This window comes from Megascapheus bottae, chromosome 23 (assembly GCF_031878675.1).
Source record: "Megascapheus bottae isolate mThoBot1 chromosome 23, mThoBot2.hap1, whole genome shotgun sequence".
NCBI classification, from domain to species: domain Eukaryota; kingdom Metazoa; phylum Chordata; class Mammalia; order Rodentia; family Geomyidae; genus Megascapheus; species Megascapheus bottae.
Genome location: NC_143531.1, coordinates 12,516,276 through 12,536,363, shown reverse-complemented (window position 1 = coordinate 12,536,363; position 20,088 = coordinate 12,516,276). Strand labels below are relative to the sequence as shown.

The 20,088-nt window shown below is 36.1% G+C and overlaps 1 long non-coding RNA gene across 1 annotated transcript in view; it reads right to left on the bottom strand.

Annotated features, from left to right (window-relative positions):
- LOC150047329 (uncharacterized) overlaps positions 1-20,088 on the bottom strand; it is a 138,143-nt gene that overhangs the window by 42,677 nt on the left and 75,378 nt on the right. Inside the window, exon 2 of the long non-coding RNA XR_016539389.1 lies at positions 1,897-2,117. This is a non-coding gene — a long non-coding RNA (uncharacterized LOC150047329). The remainder of the gene's footprint in view (positions 1-1,896; positions 2,118-20,088) is intronic.

Genomic DNA, 20,088 nt, shown 5'->3' with positions numbered 1-20,088 from the left:
TCCTCATTTTCTTATTGGATCCCCAATTTGAATTTAGCATTTCTCAGTATATTGAGCTTTTAAGTTATTAATCACATACACAGTCCGAGAACACATGCATAACATATAACGCATATTTCCTCCAGGTAAGAAAGTATACCCTAGTGTTTCTAATGACATCCAAACCAGAAGAAGAGAGCTTAGGCTGTACTTTGTATGTCATCTAAGATGAAAAGCTAAAAATAATATTTAGAAAAGAAAAACGGGCTAGGCCCTGGTGGTTCATGCCTGTAATGCTAGCCACTCTGGAGGCTGAGATGTGAAGACTGATGCTCAAAGCTTCCTCGGGATGAAAAGTCCAGGAAACTCTCATTTTCAATTAACCTAGGGAACAGCTAGAAGTAGACTTGTGCTCAAGTGTCAGAGCATCAGCCTTGTGAGAAAAAGCCAGATAAATGAACGAGTGTCTGAATCCAAGCTTCCATGCCTTGAAAAGGGCCTTAAGCAAATTTTTATTCTCTGATCTCCTTGATACTCTTATATAATCAATAACAAATAATTTATTTTAATGAGAGCATAAGTGGGAAGGATAGGAGAATGATCAAAAGAATGCTATGCATCAAGATGCATTATACTCGCTAAACAGAAGATCTTCACTAACCCATACAACAGACAAAGGCCTCATATCTAAAATATATCAACAACTCAAAAAATTGAATCACTCCAAAAGAAATCTTCAAAGAAACAACCACCCCATTAAAACACAGGCCAAAGACTTAAAGAGAGTCTTCTCTGAAGAAAAAATCAGAATGGGCTATAGACACAGGAAGAAATGCTCAACATCTCTGAAAGACATGCAAATCAAAACAACTCTAAGATTTCACATCACTCCAGTTAGAATGGCCAGGATCAAGAAAACTAATAACAATAGATGCTGGAGAGGATGTGGCCAGGAGGGATCACTACTACACTGTTGGTGGGAGTGCAAACTCTTTCATCCACTATGGAAAGCAGTATGGCAGTTCCTCAAAATACTCTATTAATTATAATAAAAATGATCAAATGTGAAAAAGATGCATTATACTCATGAACCAACATGTTATCCCCTTGTTACAAATACGTGGAGATAATAAATGCAATTTTCAAAAGAACAAATATTTTAATTTCTCTTTCCATATTTAACCAAAGAACAAGTTGAATTCTTTTAGAATAATGGTTGTTTTAATGAACATTATTATCAGATCGCTCACTATACAAATTCAATATTTGTCAAAAGTCTCCATCGTACCATGCTGTGAATGTATCATTCTGGAGATGGTCTCTGTTAGTTATCCAGGTTGGAAAACTTATTGACCTTACCTGTGTGTTCCCCTGCTCATCTCAACAGAACTGAGCCTCTATTGACACAGGGTGTGCTTTCTTTCAGAAGTGGTGCATAAAACATAAACTACTTAATGAGAAAGAACATATAAATAGAACGCATGCAAAATCATACACAGATCTCCTAGAGATGGTCTAAGGTCATTTATACCACATGAGAAACCAATATATCCCAAACAGAGAAATCTAGATGAATTACCTAGTCCAGTGAGCTAACAAATCATCTTTTAGTCTCCAGTCTACTACACTGCTTTCCAACAAGTCTCATTACCCTGTGATTTGTACTCGAGTTCATGACTGATATATGCAATACATGCTTCATGAAACATTACTTGTGTTTCTTCCTGCTCAAAAGCACTGTAAAGCTCCTTGCTAGAAACTTCATCATGCATACTTGAAACACTCCAGAATCTGTTCACATCCTCAATGCCTCTTTCTGCCTCCCATAAAACACTCACTCCTTTATCCAACAAATCAGCAATCTCACAGTCTTCTGATTACCTGCTGCTTCCCAAACTTCCAGGTCCTTTTTCTTACCTCAGCAATACCCTTCCTTCCCTCTGCTTCTTAAATTGTAGCCAATCTTTAAACGCAAAGACTGAATTTTCTCTTCTAGTCTCTACCTGGTGAACGCAGACAGATACTGCAGAGATCAGCAATTGACAACAAGACATTTTTTTAAATCTTTCCATTTATCTTCTTTGCTCAATCATCCACTCCAGAAAGGCAGGAACTGCATCTAGTAAATTTTACAGTACCTGTATAGTAATAAATACATGAGAGAAATTTATTAGACACCCAAAACTATGGGAAACACTATTGTGTTAATTTCTTCTTTCTTAAAAATAATTAAGTTAAAATGGAAAAATACCCATTTTAAAACAATTTCCATCTAATGGTATTGTCTGTGGTACAACATAGATTTACCATCTTTATTTAAAGGCTCTTTCTAGAATTTGCAAGAAGATTTAATAAGCCCTTAAAATGGGCTTATTATTAAAGGGCTCATTCCCACTTCCATTTTCTTTCTATAATAAGAAGGTTAGGAATGTCCTAGAGTCGGTACTAAAAAGAAAAGCAAAGAAAGGTTTTATGATGCCTTTGAGTAACAGAGAATGTCGATCTAAAAATGTAGAATTTACTTTGTGTCTTAGACAAAACCAAGCAGCTGAGGTTCTGCTGTCACAGTGGCTAGTGGTACAGGTCTAGGAATAGATGTACTCGATACATTCTTGTTGAATGACTGTTTTGATAATTCACTCAACAGAAGATTGCATTCGTGATGTATACACACAGTCTCTCCAGAATTCGATCGGAGGATAACTCTCAAAGGCATCTCACATTCTCATTCTGAGGCATGTTGGGAGGAAGGAGATAATGATATTCCGGTTTCCCATTGTTAGACTTTACTATTGTGAGAAGTAGCAGACAAGAGCTCTCCTGTTGTACTTCTAATAACTTCCTTTGGGTGGCAGGATATTTTAGAGCTAGAGCTAGTTTCAGAAACCACTTATTCCGAACCCATTCACACTTTAGATGGAGATACAGAAAGCATCCATCAAATCATGCAAGGCAAGCAAGGCGAGAACTAAGTTGTCAAAATACAGTAACCCCTTTTCTGCAATTCAATAATGCAGTGGAAGCACCTTCAAATTCTGGATCTAAGTATAATTTACATGTAGAGTTAATTACTCTTTGCTTTAGCACTTTTGCTAATCGACTACAGCCCTATTGCAATGGAAGGTCCCTGAAAGACAGAAATGTTCTTGGAAATTTTATCTCTCAGTGTTTGATGTTGAATCAAAATTTTCCTTCCCGCAATTCTATAGCAACAGACCTAACCTTGAATCATCAAACAGTAGTAACCATCCACTCCCTTTCCCATGGAATACATGTTCTCGTTTTTCCTTCCACATTTCTCCCAAATTTCCCTCTATGGCATGACTTCCCTTTGTTTCCACAATAAGCTTATTAGAATTTTGCCCTTGGATCTGTTAAAGATGCTTCCAGTTGAAAGTGACAGAAAACCAATCTCAAGTTAGCAGCAAGTTGGACTGAAATCTCTTGCCCCAGAGCAATTTAGGCATGGTTCAATCAGAGCTTGGGGTCCATTTCCTGTGGTTTGCTCTTCTCTGCCTTTATCTCTGTGTTAACTCTGTGCCCTGACTGACTTCCCTCATCGTTACTGGCTGCCTGCCAGCAGCAATTAGTGTGGCCTGATGCCTCCTTACGCAGAAGAAGCAGGTCTCTCCCCATTAACTGCTGGGAAAAAAAGAAAACACTGAGATTTGCATCAATTGGCCACCCCCTGAACCCATCCCTAAAACCAGGATAATGCTGAGCATAAATAAACTTAGGCCTGGATTAATTAATCTAATTAGACTGCCAAAGAAGATGGAATTTTTTCTGATTGGCATCATCTGAATATAATTTACTGTTGAAGCTAAAGATGTAAGCAAGGTCCAATCAAACTTTATTCCTAGTGTGGACACAGCGGGTTATGGATATAGGAAAAATGAGTCTACCCTCAGTCTCCTAATCATTTATAACTATATATACAGTTATATCATATATATATATGATACTACTCAGTATGGGTCCACTGGTCTCCAAGTGCAATGACAAAAATCATTCTTATTGCCATTCCTGCTTTTTGGAAATTTTCATTAGCCAATCTTGCCTTGAATTCACCTTTTTTTTGTCAAGCAGATATATCTATCAAACTGTGTTTAGAAAAAGTACCCCAAGGGTGTTACAATTTAGCTTTCTATCGCTTTGAGATAATCTTTTTATCTCTCCCCCAGTATATTCTTAATGATTATAAAAGTCAAAATTGCTACCAAATCTTAAGTCCTGATTTGTATGCACAAATTCCTACCCACTAAAATTGTTAAAAAATTTCCTTCCTTCCTTCCTTCCTTCCTTCCTTCCTTCGTTCCTTCGTTCCTTCCTTCCTCTTCTTTCTTCCTTGTACTAGGATTTGAACTCGGGCTTAAAATTGCAGGCAAGCAACTACCACTTGAGCCACATTCAAAGCCTCTTTTGAACTAGTTTTTTTTTTTTTTCTTTCAGATAAGATTTACAGTTTGGGAACCGTGTTACTCCTCCTACCTCTGCCTCTTGTGTAGCTGGAATTACAGATAGACACAAAGACATCCATCTCTGAATTCTGTTTATCAAAACATTTGCTTAAGTTTTTTTTTTGAGACTACTGTTTATTCACCTAAACAACATTTTAAGAGGTGAGAAAATAAATAAATAAATAAAATTAGGGCCCAGAGCTGTGAACCATACTGTGAAAGACATGTCTGTAAGTGAGTATAAAAGTAATAAATGTATGCAGTTGTATAAACAGCTGCACACCTGCCTGTGTACATTATCTTCCAGTCATATCTCTACCCTTGTCCACAAGGACATGTGAGTGATTTCATAAAAGTCCTTACCTACACACAAATATTGCCTCTCTACTGCCTGAAATCTCCTGGGCTACTCAACCTACAGAAAATTAAATCAGGCTAATTTAGGACGGATGTTTTTAGCTCACTCAGACTAGATCCTGGAGGGAAGTCTCATTATTTTCCCAAGTACTCTCAATTTCTTATTAGAGTAATCCATTCTAGAATGATATTAAAAGTTTAATAGTTTCCAGAATCTACCTTTTTCCTCTGTGAAAGGAATTGGGGTGCTGTTCACCTCAAATCACATCTCCTGCTGGAGCTTCCTTCTGCATGATTTCTGTAAATTACTGCCAATCATTCTGTGATTGCGTCTCTCAGTCGTTTCCACACCTTGGGATGCAATTTGTCTATGGCTGCAAACTTGAATTTGTTTAAAATGTCTAGGTGGTTTCTTAGAAGCTTTCTTGCTTATTTTGTTTAATTTCCCCCCCCTTGGGATTTCATTTCTTAATGGTGTTATTCTAGCTATTTGATTTTGATGAGAACTTCAAGGAAATGGCAAGGACAGATGGAGAAGAGCCATGTAGCTTCCTGCCTGGGTTTGTCAGCACTCCTCCCACTTGCTTTATCTAAATGCTGGATGTGTCCACTATGTATGTCATGATAATTAAGTGTCCTAAATGCTCTCTCTATTGGAATCACTTTTTTTCTATATTCAACCTTTCTGCTATTTACCATTTAGTCACCAATCATCTTGGAAATAGCCTCCCTGAGAATCTTCCATTCATACTCCTAACCTAAATTAGTCACTCTCCTTTTATCTTTTGATTCCTTTTCATATTCCTTGGATGAATTCAATATATTCTACTGGGAATATCTGTTTAACTACAAGTGACTAGAGGGTAAAGATATTTTCTTATTCTTGTTTCTGCAGTGATACTCATGGAGATTGGCACCAAATGGGTGCTTAATTAATATTGAAAATTGCTCAGTGATTTCAGCCTAGAATGTTCCCTCCCCGTTTTTTTACTTGTACATTTTCCCAATCTCTAGATTTTACTCTCCAGATTTTTTAACTGACAATGACACCACAAAACAAGTTTTCTTGGTGATCAAACCTGTAGAGTATCGTTTTTTCATATATTTTTATTGTAATTGTAATTAATAGAAGCGTTGCATTATATTCACCAGATAGAAAGTGCATTACTTCACAAACATTGATACGCTTTCTCATGTCTTGGGCCCCATTTCCCTCTCCCCATCCCTGCCCCTCATCTTGTTTTCCCCCTTCCGTATCCGATTTCAAATAGCCAGATAAACATATATACAATATATCAGATAACCAGGTGAAATACTGTAACAATATGAGATAACCAAGGGACAGCAAAAGAGATGAGAGATAACATAGTACATTAAGGACAACAATCACTCATTATATGGCTTTTGATTCTATATCCTGGAGGTCCTTTCATTTAGCATCAAGAGTATCATTTTTTTTTTCACTTTTCTAGTTCAGGTCCACTTGGGCCTCTGAGAATGCTCATTTTTAGGAAAGCTTATTTATAATGTTTCCTACAAAGAAAAAGAAAGGAGAAAATACTCTCATATGTATATGTATTTGATCAGAAAGCCATGCTCATTATAAATTCCTTTCGAGACAGAGTACAGTGCCACAAATAGAATCTCAGAAATCAAAGTTTATTAAAGATAAAATCAAATGGATCTCTTGGCTTGGGAATGTTAAATCATGAAGACAATTTTCATATCGTGAAAGCTTGAAAAATATATTTTTAAATCAAATGCACTGAGTACATTTTATGCAATCTTTAGTTTTCTTGCTTCACCAAAGGTGAAGCTACTGATACCCTTCTCTTCAATAAGAGACCAACTTAACTTATTCAGTTTGTCACCTGCTCAATAGTTCATAAAAATTTAATATTAATGGTAGCTTTAAAATTAAACAAACCCAAATAATGAGATTTCATATTTATAAGTGCATCCTGACCTGAATAAATAATGAACATATAGCCAACTGCTACTAAAAAGTCTTAAGTTTTCTGTCTACAGAGAGATGGAGTAATTCCGATTTGCACCAATTTTAAGGGTTTTTTGTTTTTGGTTTTGTTTTTTGCCAGTATTGGGAATTGAATTCAGGTCTTGGGTACTGTCCTTAGGCTTTCTCAAAGCTAGTGCTTCACCACATGAACCACATCACCACTTCTGGCTTTTTTTCTGTGTATGTGGTACCAAAGAATCAAACTCAGGGCTTTGTACATGCTAGGCAAACAACTCTACTATGCTCCAGGCCCCAAAACCTTTTTTTTTTTTTTTTTTTTTTTTTGCCAGTCCTGGAGCTTAAACTCATGGACTGAGCACTGTTCTTAGGCTTTCTCAAGGCCTAGTGTTCTACCACTTGAGCCTCTGGCTTTTTCTATGTACATGATGCCCAGGAATTGAACACAGGCAAACACTCTTACCACTAGGTCAAACTCCTGGCCTTGCTTTTTTTTTTTTTATTTTTTTGCCAGTCCTGGGCTTGAGCACTGTCCTTTCATTTTCTCAAGGCTAGAGCTCTACCACTTGAGCCTCAGCACCACTTCTGGCTTTTTTCTATGTATGCCGTGCAGAGGAATTGACCCGGGTGGTCGTGCATGCTAGGCAAGCACTCTACCACTAGGCCAAACTCCAGGCCCCTAGCTTTTAAGTGGAGAGAGGCCCATGAAGGGACCCCTTTCTTGACTTCCCAAAATCCATCCACTCTAGGCATTTCCCATATTTATGACAAAGGACTTGACCTGAGGCAGGGGCTGCAGAATCTCTGATAACAGCTCAGATTACAAGAGCAGCTAAACCAGGTGGAGTTACCAGAATTCCTCCCCACCCCACCCCTTTGGCCTGCCAGGGAATTCCCTCCCCTTCCTTTGTCGTCAGAGCAGTGTGCCAGAAGCCCACGCAAATGATAGGTCCGTTCAAACAGCAAAGGTGTCAGTGGTTGCCCAGCCATCCATTGGCCACCTGTATACAGCCAGCCCAACCACATGACTGGGGCCTATAAAAGTAGCCTGTAAGATCAGGCGGGGTGGCTCTCTCACTCACATCTTAGAGGCGGCCCTGACTGGTCAGTATGATTCTCGATGCTAGACGCGGAATAAAACTCTGTTTAACTTAACTTCTAAATTCCACTTTTGTGTCAGACTCGTTCCTTTGATCACGGACCCTAACAGCCCCAAAGAGAAGTCCCGAGTTTTAAATTTTAACTTGATATCATCCTGGCTGATTCTTCAACAAATTGCCAGAAGATGCTGTTTTGCTGGTTTTGTTTTTCTTTTTCTTCAGCAGTGGTTATACTAATTGTCTTGATCATTGCCACAGATTCAATGTGTAGCTGCTCCAACAGCTTTTTTTTTTTTTTTTTAAACTCTTTCAGGCTACTTTGTCATGGCCCAGAACCAACTTGCTTAACCAGTTTTCAATTGAACTAATCAGCCAAAGACCATTTACAAGCAACTGCAATTGCATGAGACCCAGAAATTTCAGTTTTCCTGATGAGAGCTTACAGAGAAAGAAAATTGTTGCTGATTGGGACAATTGATAGTTATAGTCAAAATGATTCTGTAGCATTCGTTAGACAAGTGCAATGACAGACTCTACTAAAGAAAACTTTACAAATAAGTCATTTTTAATTTTTAAAAAAGTATTTTGATATATAGTAACTAATTTAGCACATAGACACCCAAAGAGCAAACAACATCTGTATTGTAACATTTTTTAAAATTTTTTATTGCCAACGTCATACATAGAGGGATTACAGTTACTGCATTATAATATTATACCAACAATATTGTAACACTATTGTTTTATATTTTAGGCATTAAAATAAATATGATTACTCACAGTATCAATAATTATCTTTAAGTAATTAAATGTTAGTTGTGATATTTATTACCTAATTTGAGTAAAGACATGTATTATAAGTGTGAAGACAAGCAGGAACTATCTATTCAATGTAAAGCAAAACATATTTCTAGGTTCAAATCCTTTTATATTAAAAAATTGGCCGTGAATTTGGCCTAGTGGTAGAGTGCTTGCTTAGCATGCACGAAGACCCGGGTTCAATTCCTCGGTACCACAATCATAGAAAAAAGCCGGAAATGGTGCTGAGGCTCAAGTGGTAGAGCTCTAGCCTTGAGAAAGTCCAAGGACAGTGCTCAGGCCCTGAGCTCAAGCCCAGGACTGACTGGCAAAAAAAAAAAAAAAAAAAAAAAAAAAAAAAAGAAAAAATTAACTCCCTCCTGATTGTAATTTATATAGTTTTTTTTTTTAAATTTTATTATCTGGGTAATGTATAGAGGAGTTACAGTTACATTCAGTAAGTAGTGGGTGCATTACTTATAAAGGTTTCATTAGGGATCCTTGAGGTTTTGTTGGAGGAGAAAGTAGCTGAGGACCAAACTAAAGGACTGATGCAGCCCTCTACTATTGAGTTACTTTTTAAATATGTCAGAAAGCTCAGTCAGTATAATTTGAAATATGTTCAATAATTGACTAATTACTTAAATTTTTAAAATGAAGAAATATAAATTAGACTAGTAACTTTGTTCTATTATACTACATCTACTCTACAGTCCAGTGATTATTTATTACTCATCTCATACCTATATGTTTAAACTATTTAAAAATGAATTGATGATTACTTCTTGAATGCAATCTGAAGGGTCTACTAATTTTAATATTTATAAAATCGCTACTCATAAAATGATTCTTAGTGTTTGTAATATTAAACATTGGAAAAGCAGAAACAGTCCATATCTTGATCATTTTTAGTGATCACGAATAGCTTTTATTGATTCTATTACAATTATGAAGAAATCTTGAAATGAGCCTGGTACTAGTAGCTCATGCTTGTGATTCTAGCCTCTCAAGAGACTGAGCTTTGAGGGTTGTAGCCCACACAAGAAAGTCTGGGAAACTTTTTTTCATATATTTTTATTGTAATTAATAGAAGGGTTACAGTACATTCACCTGACAAAAGGTGTATTACTTCACATACATTGATACCCTTTCTCATGTCTTGGTCCCCATTTCCCTCCCCCCCCACCCCTCATCTTGTGTTCTCCCCTTCCCTATCCAATTTCAAATAACCAAATACAAATATATCCAATATATCAGATAACAAAGTGAGATACTGTAACAATATGAGATAACCAAGGGACAGCAAAAGAGATGAGAGATAGTACATTAAGGACAACAATCACTCATTATATAACTTCCTCAAAAGACTAAACATAGAGCTCCCCTATGACCCAGCAATTCCACTACTTGGCATTTACCCAATCATCCAGAAACAAGGACATACTAAATCCACAAGCACAACGATGTTCATTGAAGCACTACTTACCATAGCAAAGATATGGAACCAACCCAGATGCCCCTCAGTTGATGACTGGATGAACAAGATGTGGTATTTATACACAATGGAATTCTATGCTGCTGTCAGAAAGAATGACATTGTCCCATTTGTTAGGAAATGGAAAGACTTGGAAAAAATCATATTAAGTGAAGTAAGCCAGACTCAAAGGAACATAGGCTCAATGGTTTCCCTCATTTGTCATAATCAGTAGAAACCTTGGGCTCTCATAGCAGAGATTTGCAATAGAGCAAAACCTTGATATGTAAGACCATATAGTATGATGCTAAATGAAAGGACCTCTAGGATATAGAAACAAAAGTTTGGGAAACTTTTATTTCCAATTAAATAACCAAAAAAAAAAGCCAGAAGTGGAGCTCAGGTTCAAATGGTACAGTACAGCCTTGAGCAGAAAGAAAGAAGGAAAAGAAGAAAGAAGGGAGGGAGGGGGAGAGGGAGGAAAGGAGGGAAGGAGGGAAGGAGGGAAGGAAGGGAGGAGGGAAGGAAGGAAGGAAGGAAAGAAGTAAGGAAGGGAAGGAAAGAGAGGGGGGAGAGGGGGAGAGAGAGAGAGAGAGAGAGAGGAGAGAGAGAGAGAGAGAGAGAGAGAGAGAGAGAGAGAGAGAGAGAGGGAGGGAGGGAGGGAGGGAGGGAGGGAGGGAGGGAGGGAGGGAGGGAGAGGGAGGGAGGGAGAGGGAGGGAGGGAGGGGAGGGAGAGAGAGAGAGAGGGAGGGAGGGAGGGAGGGAGGGGAGAGAGAGAGAGAGAGGGAGGGAGAGAGAGAGGGAGAGAGGAAAAAAGATTACCTTGAACTTTTTCACAGGATGGTTGTCTCTTTGGTACATTGGTATGGGATATGATCCTTTAAATGGTCCCTAGTTATGTCATTATAAGCTTAAGTTTTACTTCATTTAAAGCACTCTTTTTGTCAATAATTCAACCATTCGTAATGATCAGTTCCAAGAATAATGTATAATTCTTCCCTCTAGAACAACAGGTTTGTCTAGAGGTGGGTTTCATCCCTTTGTATTTAGGGCAAGTGTTTCCCATCATGTCACAAAGGAGACTTCATAGTTTTTTGAAACTCTATATGAAAAATCTTAGTACTAATTCTTCCCAGTTTTCTCTGAACATGTTCCTGATTCCATAATAACTGAACTTTTTCTTTGTAGCAGAGTAGATAACAAGCTCCAATAATGTTTTTCAAGTAGTGCCCTCTATTACGAAGCCTTCACCAAAAAGTCATGAATAGAATTTGGGATCAATTCTACAACTGCTTATTCACGAAGCAAAAGTATTAACTGACATTTGCCTCTAATCCATTGTTAAATCTGCACATTGATGTTCATGATCAATTCATTGTTTAATTAATGCAACATTTATAAAATTTAAAAGGATTAGACTGAATAAGGTTACACCTTGACTACTGTAACTATGACTCACTAGCAAGTTTAATGACTATGTGCAAAACTCCTTTAAAATAAATAAATGAATAAATTATATCTCAATCAGCACTGGCCTTTAATTGACATTTGGAGAAATATATAATGTTCCAATATTTTATTAAGAAAAGAGCTAGTTACTGAAAAACTACTAGCTCAAATTCATTAAAAATAAAGACGACTAAAGTGTCAAGTCAAAACATAATTTAGGTAGCTATCAGTGTCTCATGCTTATTATGCTAGCAAACTCAAGAGGCTGATATTGCAGTTGGAAGCTAGCTCAGATCCCTCAAATAAGTGTGAGAGACTCTCTATCTCCAATTAACCAGCAAAAATATCTGCACAGAAGTGTGGCTCAAGTAGGAGAACACTAACCATTAGCAAAAAGTAGAGCAAGATTGTGAGGCCTTAAATTCAAGCCTTGGCACTGGAATATAAAAAACATATTTTAATGTTCTAGGATTATATATATATCAGAAAGATAATTTTAAGGTCAAGTGCTAAATAGGGATTAAGCTATTTGATCTTGGTATATACAATTAATCGTAGTGAATCCTAAACTTTTTTTCACCTCACAGAACAGAAGACATAGAAGACAATAACTAGGGTTCATTAAAGATGATAAATATAATAAGACATTTCAAATTTCAAACTATTCTTCTTTTTGGTAATAGTACCTTTTCTATGGAAGTTTTGTGAATGTGTGTGTGTGTGTGTGTGTGTGTGTGTGTAAGCAAGAATATAGAAATCTATGGAAATTTATTGAAGATAGTCCAAACATAGATAAAATACTGACATTATTTTTATATACATAGAAGCATTGGTAAGACCAGGCTCTATTGACAGGAAAATAAGAATCAAGAGAAATAAACAAATGCAAAAGAAATATTTATTTCATTCATAGATTCAATAACTCAATTACAGAGCTAAAGCAACCATCTTCAATACAACACAAGACCAAAAAGAGTATAAATATATTAAATTGATGTTCAAAGACACAGAGAACAGCATGAAAAATTTTAATTCTCATTGAATTGGAGTATCAATGAGTCTGAAAGTAAACTGTAGAAAGAATAAGGAAGCAACAATATTGGAGATAATATTTTAAGTCAGTTTTTCCAGAAGCAGACCCTGAGGTAAAGATTCATGAACAAGTAATTTTGGAAATGAACTAACAAACCAACAAACAGAAAGCTCCAACTGGAGAAAAAGGCAGTGGGGGGGTGGATAAAAAGAAGAAAGTAAAATAACAAGGCATTTCAGAGTCCTGTGAAGGGTAGCTGCAGTTTGAACCTACAAGGAAATTTTGGTGTAAATGCTATATCACTTTCCGAGTCAAGCATGCTAAGCTAGCACTCTGGCTCTGATAGCCATTGGTGACAGTCTGTGCAGAATGTCTTCAAAAGAGTCCTCTGCTTCATGAAAATCCTGAATTCTTATTTAGTTGAGAATATGTAGATTCCCTTGGCACTTAAAGTATAATTTTCAGTTGAGTAGACTATCCCAGGTACAAATGCTTTTAATTCTAATCTTTAAAATATTGTCCTCCTGTACATCAACATTGAAGTTTAGTTATCCATTTCTTCTTTCTTGAATGACCTCTACTTTAAAATCTTCTCTAATATCTTTTGAGGGTAGGGGTAGGGCATGATAGAGAACTTGGCCGGATTCAAGCCAGAACCTATATGTACTAGAAAAGGGCTTTACCATTGAACTACATTTCCAGCTCTATTTGTTTTTATATTTTCTATGAAGTTTGATACCATGAACTATTTTAGTGCTTATCTTTCTTTGGTTCTTAGAAATTCTATATGACTGTTTCTTCAAATGTCTTCCCCATTCCACCTTTATTTTCCCCATAATTTCCTTGAAAATGTGGACTGAAGAGGCTGGTACTTGTACATCTATCTTCTATGTCTCCAAACTTGTGTTTTCTCCCCTTTTCTATTATCCTTTCTGATAACATTTTTTTCTGAATTCTCTACCTAATTCTCAATTTTTTTGTAATCTAATAATGTCCTATTTTAACTCAGCAGCTGAATTCTTTAATTTTTTCCCTTTCAAACTTATGATACTGGTTATCTCTTCAACTACTCACTATCATCACTTAAAGATTGTTGATTATTTTTGCTCATCCACCCATTCAAATATTCAAAATGAGGCTTTTTCCCCTTCTTCTATGAAACAATACATTTTAGCTTTTCAATAGCCATATGTTTGAAGCCATGTATTTATTTGACCATTGAAAAAGAAAGTTTTATAGAATTAATTGAATAAACAATTGAGTGGAGGTTTCTGAGAAATTGTCAAAAAACCCTTACATTATAACAAACAGCTACAACAAGCAGCAGAAAGATCTCAAGAAAAGGCTATCAGAAACGTCAGAGTAAAAAATTTACCCTGGATTTTAAAAACAGCCACAAACCTTGTTCCACTGCAGTTTAAGGGTTTGGCTTTAGGTCCTCAGAGCTCAGCCCAAGTATTGCCTGGTACAAAGAAAAGGGCCAGCCCTAAAGGCAATTGTTAGATAAGGAAAAATAATCTCCGTGTACCTAAATGTATCTTTTGCCTTTTCCTGCTAGGCTCACCCTCAAGCATTCTATGCTTGAAATGTTTCCCTTCTCTATCAATCTAAAGGAGATATTCAATAAAAATTAAAATGACATCAGACTTGATTGCTAGATGCTATTGGTATCACGACACGAGGCAGAGGTACATGCTTCATAGCTCATACTCTAATGAGGAGAAAGACACAGAATAATGTAAACCACTGTGATGAAAGTAAATAATTAGAAACTCCATGAGCTTGATCACAGTGAAAGTGAACACCATTGCTAAGACAAATGAGCAAACATTCAGGACTGGAAAAAGGCTTAAAAAATCATTTCTTTATTTATTGCCAATCTTAGGACTTGAATTTAAGGCCTGGCTGCTCTGTGTCAAGGTCAGTGCTCTACCATTTGAGCCACAGCACCACTTCTGGCTTTTTCTGAGTAGTTTATTGGAGACAAGAGTCTCACCGCTTTTCCTGAAGAAACTAGCTTCAAACCGCCATTCTCAGATCTTAGCCTCTCATGTAAGCTAGGATTACAAGCATGAGCCACCAGTACCAGGCTAGAAAAAGTTTTCAAACTAGGTGTAGGAGGTAGAAATAGGGGAAATTTTTCACAAGAATTGAATTTGCAAAAGCAAAATAAGAGTAAATTGTGTGATATTGCTTGGATAAAAGACAAAAATTTAGATCTAAGGGATAAATCCATAAAACATAAACTTTCAGAACCTGATATATTAGGAATATCATTTTTAACATATTTAATTTTTGCCCAAAGACCTTTGAAGCAACCCAAATAGTACAGTTTCTCTGCTTGTTCATAACTGCAGAAGCTAGACCCAATTATCCATCAAGCTTTATAGATGCTGTGATTAATTTATCTTGTCACAGGCTAACACATATTCACATAAATATAGACTCATCATCATCTAAGCTAGATTCTATATGATAAATAATTAGATACATATCTAATGATAATGTACATAGAAGGATATATAAGATATATCATTCTATAATGCAGAAACAGATTGGCTCAGATCATTAGCTTGAATGGCTGCTATTCAAGCAAAATGTCTCATCAGGTTGTTTTTCTACCTTGATCTTCAGACAGATGTTTGAGATCTGGAGGAAGGCCAGAAAGATTGAAGAAGTATTTTGAGCAGACTGAAAATATCAGACCTAACTAACTACTCTAAGTCAATCCTGAAGATGCTAAAAGTTGAGGTTTATGGCTACCCATTTGTGGTTCTCATATAGAATCACAAAATCTTACCACCCAGTTATCTATAAATATTTCCCCATACTAGCACTGTACCACTTTTAAATGCTTTACCAATAACTTTCAGATTCACCCATTTATTATTTGTAATAAAATTTTTTGCTGCAAAAACATGTGGGTCTAATGTGTTCTAATTCAACAAGGTTTTTCTATCTGCAATTCACCATCCTTCTGAAGACTATAACCTATATGAAGAACCTATTATTGTACTATTATTGGCTGGCTCTTTGTAGACTTTAACAAGAGAGAGAGAAAGAAAGTCCAATCACAGAGGTCTTAATATAAGCCCTACACACTTAGCCAGGTTTACAAGAAACATTGCAGTAGTTAGCAAGTAGTATTGAGCCTGAGACTATGATAGAAATTTTGCCAACAAATGTGCTTGGCAGAAAAGCCAAAAGACAATTTATTTGTACCTGGAAACTAAGTGAATCACGCATCTAAATCAGGAATAAATTGAGCACATGTCTCTGAACAAATTGTTATCTCTCATCTCTTTTGCTGTCCCTTGGTTATCTCATATTGTTACAGTATTTCACTTTGTTATCTGATATATTGGATATATGCGTATTTGGTTATTTGAAATTGGATAAGAAAGGGGGGAAAACAAGATCTGGGTGGGGGTAGGGGGAGAGAAATGGGGACCAAGACATGAGAAAGGGTATCAATGTATGTGAAGTAATGCACCTTCCATATGGCGAATGTAATGTAACCCTTCTATTAATTACAATAAAAATATATGAAAAAAACAAAACCTAAAAAAATAAAACCCTATCTAGATCAAACATAAATTATGATTTTTCAAATTACCAAATTACTGAAACTCATTTTAGTGAATTACTAAACTTCCAAATAATTTGAATCATGGCCTTGGCTTTAGGTAAACTGCAGTCTCAAGTGAATGTGTTTATAGTCTGGGTTTGCTTTATTTAATGGAACATTTGGTTTTGAAAATATTTAAAATTATAATTTTCAAACAAAAAGTCCCATCCTAGAAAATGAATTATAGTGGAATAACAGGGATCAGATGACACACTAACTATCTTGGTGTTCTTCTGGGAACAGCCCCAGTACTGGGGCTTGAACTCAGGGCCTGGGCACTGTCCCTGAGCTTCTTTTGCTCATGGCTAGCACTCTACCACTTGAGCCACAGTGTTTCCTCTGGCTTTTTCTGTGTATGTCATACTGAGGAACCAAACCCAGGGCTTCATGCATGTATAGCAAGCATTCTACCATCAAGCCACTTTCCCAGCTCTAATTTCCTTTTATAGGGTTTAAAGATACTCAGGTGGTAGTTTGCTATTGCACTAAATGAATTCAGGCAATAGCAGCTTTTCACATTCTGGCCTACTGGGGCCAGAATAAATATCCCCGTGGCCCAAGGCCCCACAAAGAGGAGCTATGAGGAGTAACACTCTCCACCTGCTCTCTATCCTATCTCAGCCTGACCAGGCCCTCAGAACATGTAAGTCCTCCAAGCTTCTACTAAAAATGGAAACTGTGTAACTGTCTATAGTCAAGAGGGCACACCATGGTAAAGGAGAAAATATTAGCTAATATAATTTTCCACTACTAACATGTGCTTGAAATAGTGACTTTTCAAGCTTGTTTTTCCTCCTTAAATATTTTATCCATGATACAAAAGAAATTTTTTCTATTAGTCTAATTACTTTTTAAATTGCAAAATCGAGTCTTTCCCCCTAGCTGTGTTGCTTTTCTGATGTCTCTTTGATGTCATTAAAAGGAAAATGAGCTCTTTCATTTGAATTGTGACCTCGAAAGTTTTCTGGCATTAAAGAACTTTGTGTCTAGGATACTAAATCGAAATAATCTAGCACTTCTTCGAATTTTTCTAACACTTTATCAACAAATTTAAATTTTTCTTCCAGGTACTGACTGCATTCCTCCCACTGCCCTAACTTCTGAAACAGTACTGAACACATGTTCTGAATAAAAAAGTAAACAGATCTTTAACATTTTAAAGTACAATATTTATTATTTTATTTTATTTTTGTCGGTTGTGGAGCTTAAACTCTGGGCCTGGGCCCTGTTCCTAAGCTCTTTAGCTCAAGGCTAGTGCTCTACCACTTGAGCCACTGTGCCACTTCTGGTTTTCTGGTGGTTAATTGGAGATAAGAGTCTCACAGACTTTCATGCCGGAGTTGGATTTGAACCACTATCTCAAGATCCTCCTGAGTAGCTAGGATTGTAGGTGTGAGTCACCAGAGCCTGACTAGTACAATATTTATATGCCATTGTGGAGACTGTTTTCTAAGTATCTGAATCATTTCCTCTCATTTTCAACTATGTTACATACTTAAAGTAGAAATAACTGCCTCACCAGCATCATCTAAAGATAATTAGTACAAACATCAAATATATGTCCTTACAATATTTTTTTTGCCAGTCCTGGGCTCGAGCTCAGGGCCTGAGCACTGTCTTTGGACTTTCTCAAGGCTAGAGCTCTATCACTTGAGCCTCAGTACCACTTCTGGCTTTTTTCTATGTATGTGGTACCGAGGAATCGTGCATGCTAGGCAAGCACTCAACCACTAGGCCAAACTCCTGGCTCCTTACAATATATTTTGAAACAGATTTTTATAAAATTATATTCTACAAATTAATTGAAGCGTGCTTTTTTTTTACACTTAGAAAACATATGGTTTATATTTCCCACATTAGCAAGTATCAATCTGTAAAATAATTTAATGATTAATTAGCATTCATTCATATGCCTGGCCATAATTGCTTATATACATTATATAAATAGAGTGGAAATATTTGTATTGTTGAATATGATCTTTTTGTAGGCAACAGAAGCAATGCTTTGTGCCTCATAGGTCATTAGTTAGTCCATGACAATTATAAAATTATTACATTAATTATTTTCCTTGAGAAGGATTAAACCAGTAGGTTTATTTTAATATATAAACCACAAATTTAATATACAAAAATATAAATTTCAGATTGGCTTTTTTTCAACTCAGAGATCAACTAAAATTATTCTATTAACAACCAGTACAAAATATTTTGCAGAATGTATACCAATGACAAATTTCAAAATATTTTTCCCTAATAGGGTCTTAGCAGTGCTAAGGGTTGATAAATATTGATGTTTAATCTCAAATGACACATTACACAATGTAGAGTATGTATCCATAGTGATCATGATTCTTTAAAAATACTTTAATTACAACATTTTGTGGGATTGTTGATGTTTTGTGACAAAATAAAGATAACTTAGAGAAGACTTTTGATAAATGACTTAACAGAGTTAAGAAATAAACTAGCTTTATAATCTAGGCTTTTCTCTACCAAGGTGGTGGTTATATCTAAAAAAAAATTGACGCTATTTTTTAATGGTACTCCTTCAAGGAAAAAGGATATGTCAAGCATTTAAAGCAAAAATAATGTTACCTCCAGGCCCCCAACAAATATATCCACAAACCAAATGAAGTTGGATGTATCATTCAAACTCTAAAAATAAGTAAATATCATTTAACAGGAGTAGAATTTGGATAATATATTCTTCCATTGGCGAACATGACATGGCACAATGCATTGAATGTTTTGTGAAGTTATTCTTGTATTCAATACAATACTTTTCTGTGGGTGGAAGATTAGTACAGGTCATGTAATGAGCACTAATAAAATTCCACTTTAAAATATATTCTGAATTGCTAGTTATGTCATAACAGTATGAGAACCAGAGATAGAGATCTAAAAAGTCATTAAGAAACTTTCAGGAGGCCAGAAGCATGGCCTAGTGGTAGAGTGCTCACCTAGCATGCATGAAGACCTGGGTTTGATTCCTTGGTTCCACATAAAAACATAAAAAGCCAGAAGTGGTACTATGGCTCAAATGGTAGAGTGCTAGCCTTGAGAAAGCCCAAGAACAGTGCCCAGGCTCTGAGTTCAAGCCCCAGAATTGGCAAAAGAAAAAAGCAAAACCAGAAAAGAAAAAAAAAGAAACCTGAAGGAAAAAGTTCTTAAAAGCAGATTAGGAAATCACAAACAAGGAAAAGTATTTCATTTTGTAGAGAAGAGGGAGTAGAGGATAAGGAAAAAGGCAAAGGGGAAAAAGCCAGTTTTGAGGCTAACTCATTGTACATAGTCCTTTCAATGAAGCTTAAAGATAAAAGAAACAGTGTTTTTAAATTATTTTTAATGTGAAACAAAATAATATTTTTAAAGGTAATTGGCATCTATGTTCAAATTTGTGGCTTGTCAAAATCCTGAATATCCTGTCGAGCCATTTGTCAAATTCATTTGCCTGATTTGTACTGACTCCATGAAAGCCAGGTACTTGTGGTTCAAATGTGTAATCCTAGTTAGTAAGGAGATTAAGATGTGAGGATCATGGTTCAAAGTCAGTCTGGGCAGAAAAATCTGAGAGATTCTGATCTCCAGTTAACCAGCTAAAAGCTGGGAGTGAAAGAATGGCTCAAGTGTGAGGCCCTGAGTTCGAACCCTAGGACTGACCAAACAAAATAAAGTAAAAACAATTTTTAAATTAAAAATTAAGAAAACATAATCTTTGATGCAAACTATTGATATTTTTCCATGATTAATGAAAGTGATCCACATGATGTTAGTAAAAATGTATTTGCATACAAAATTTATTTTCGGCTTCTAAGAAGTAATTTTAGGATTTTTT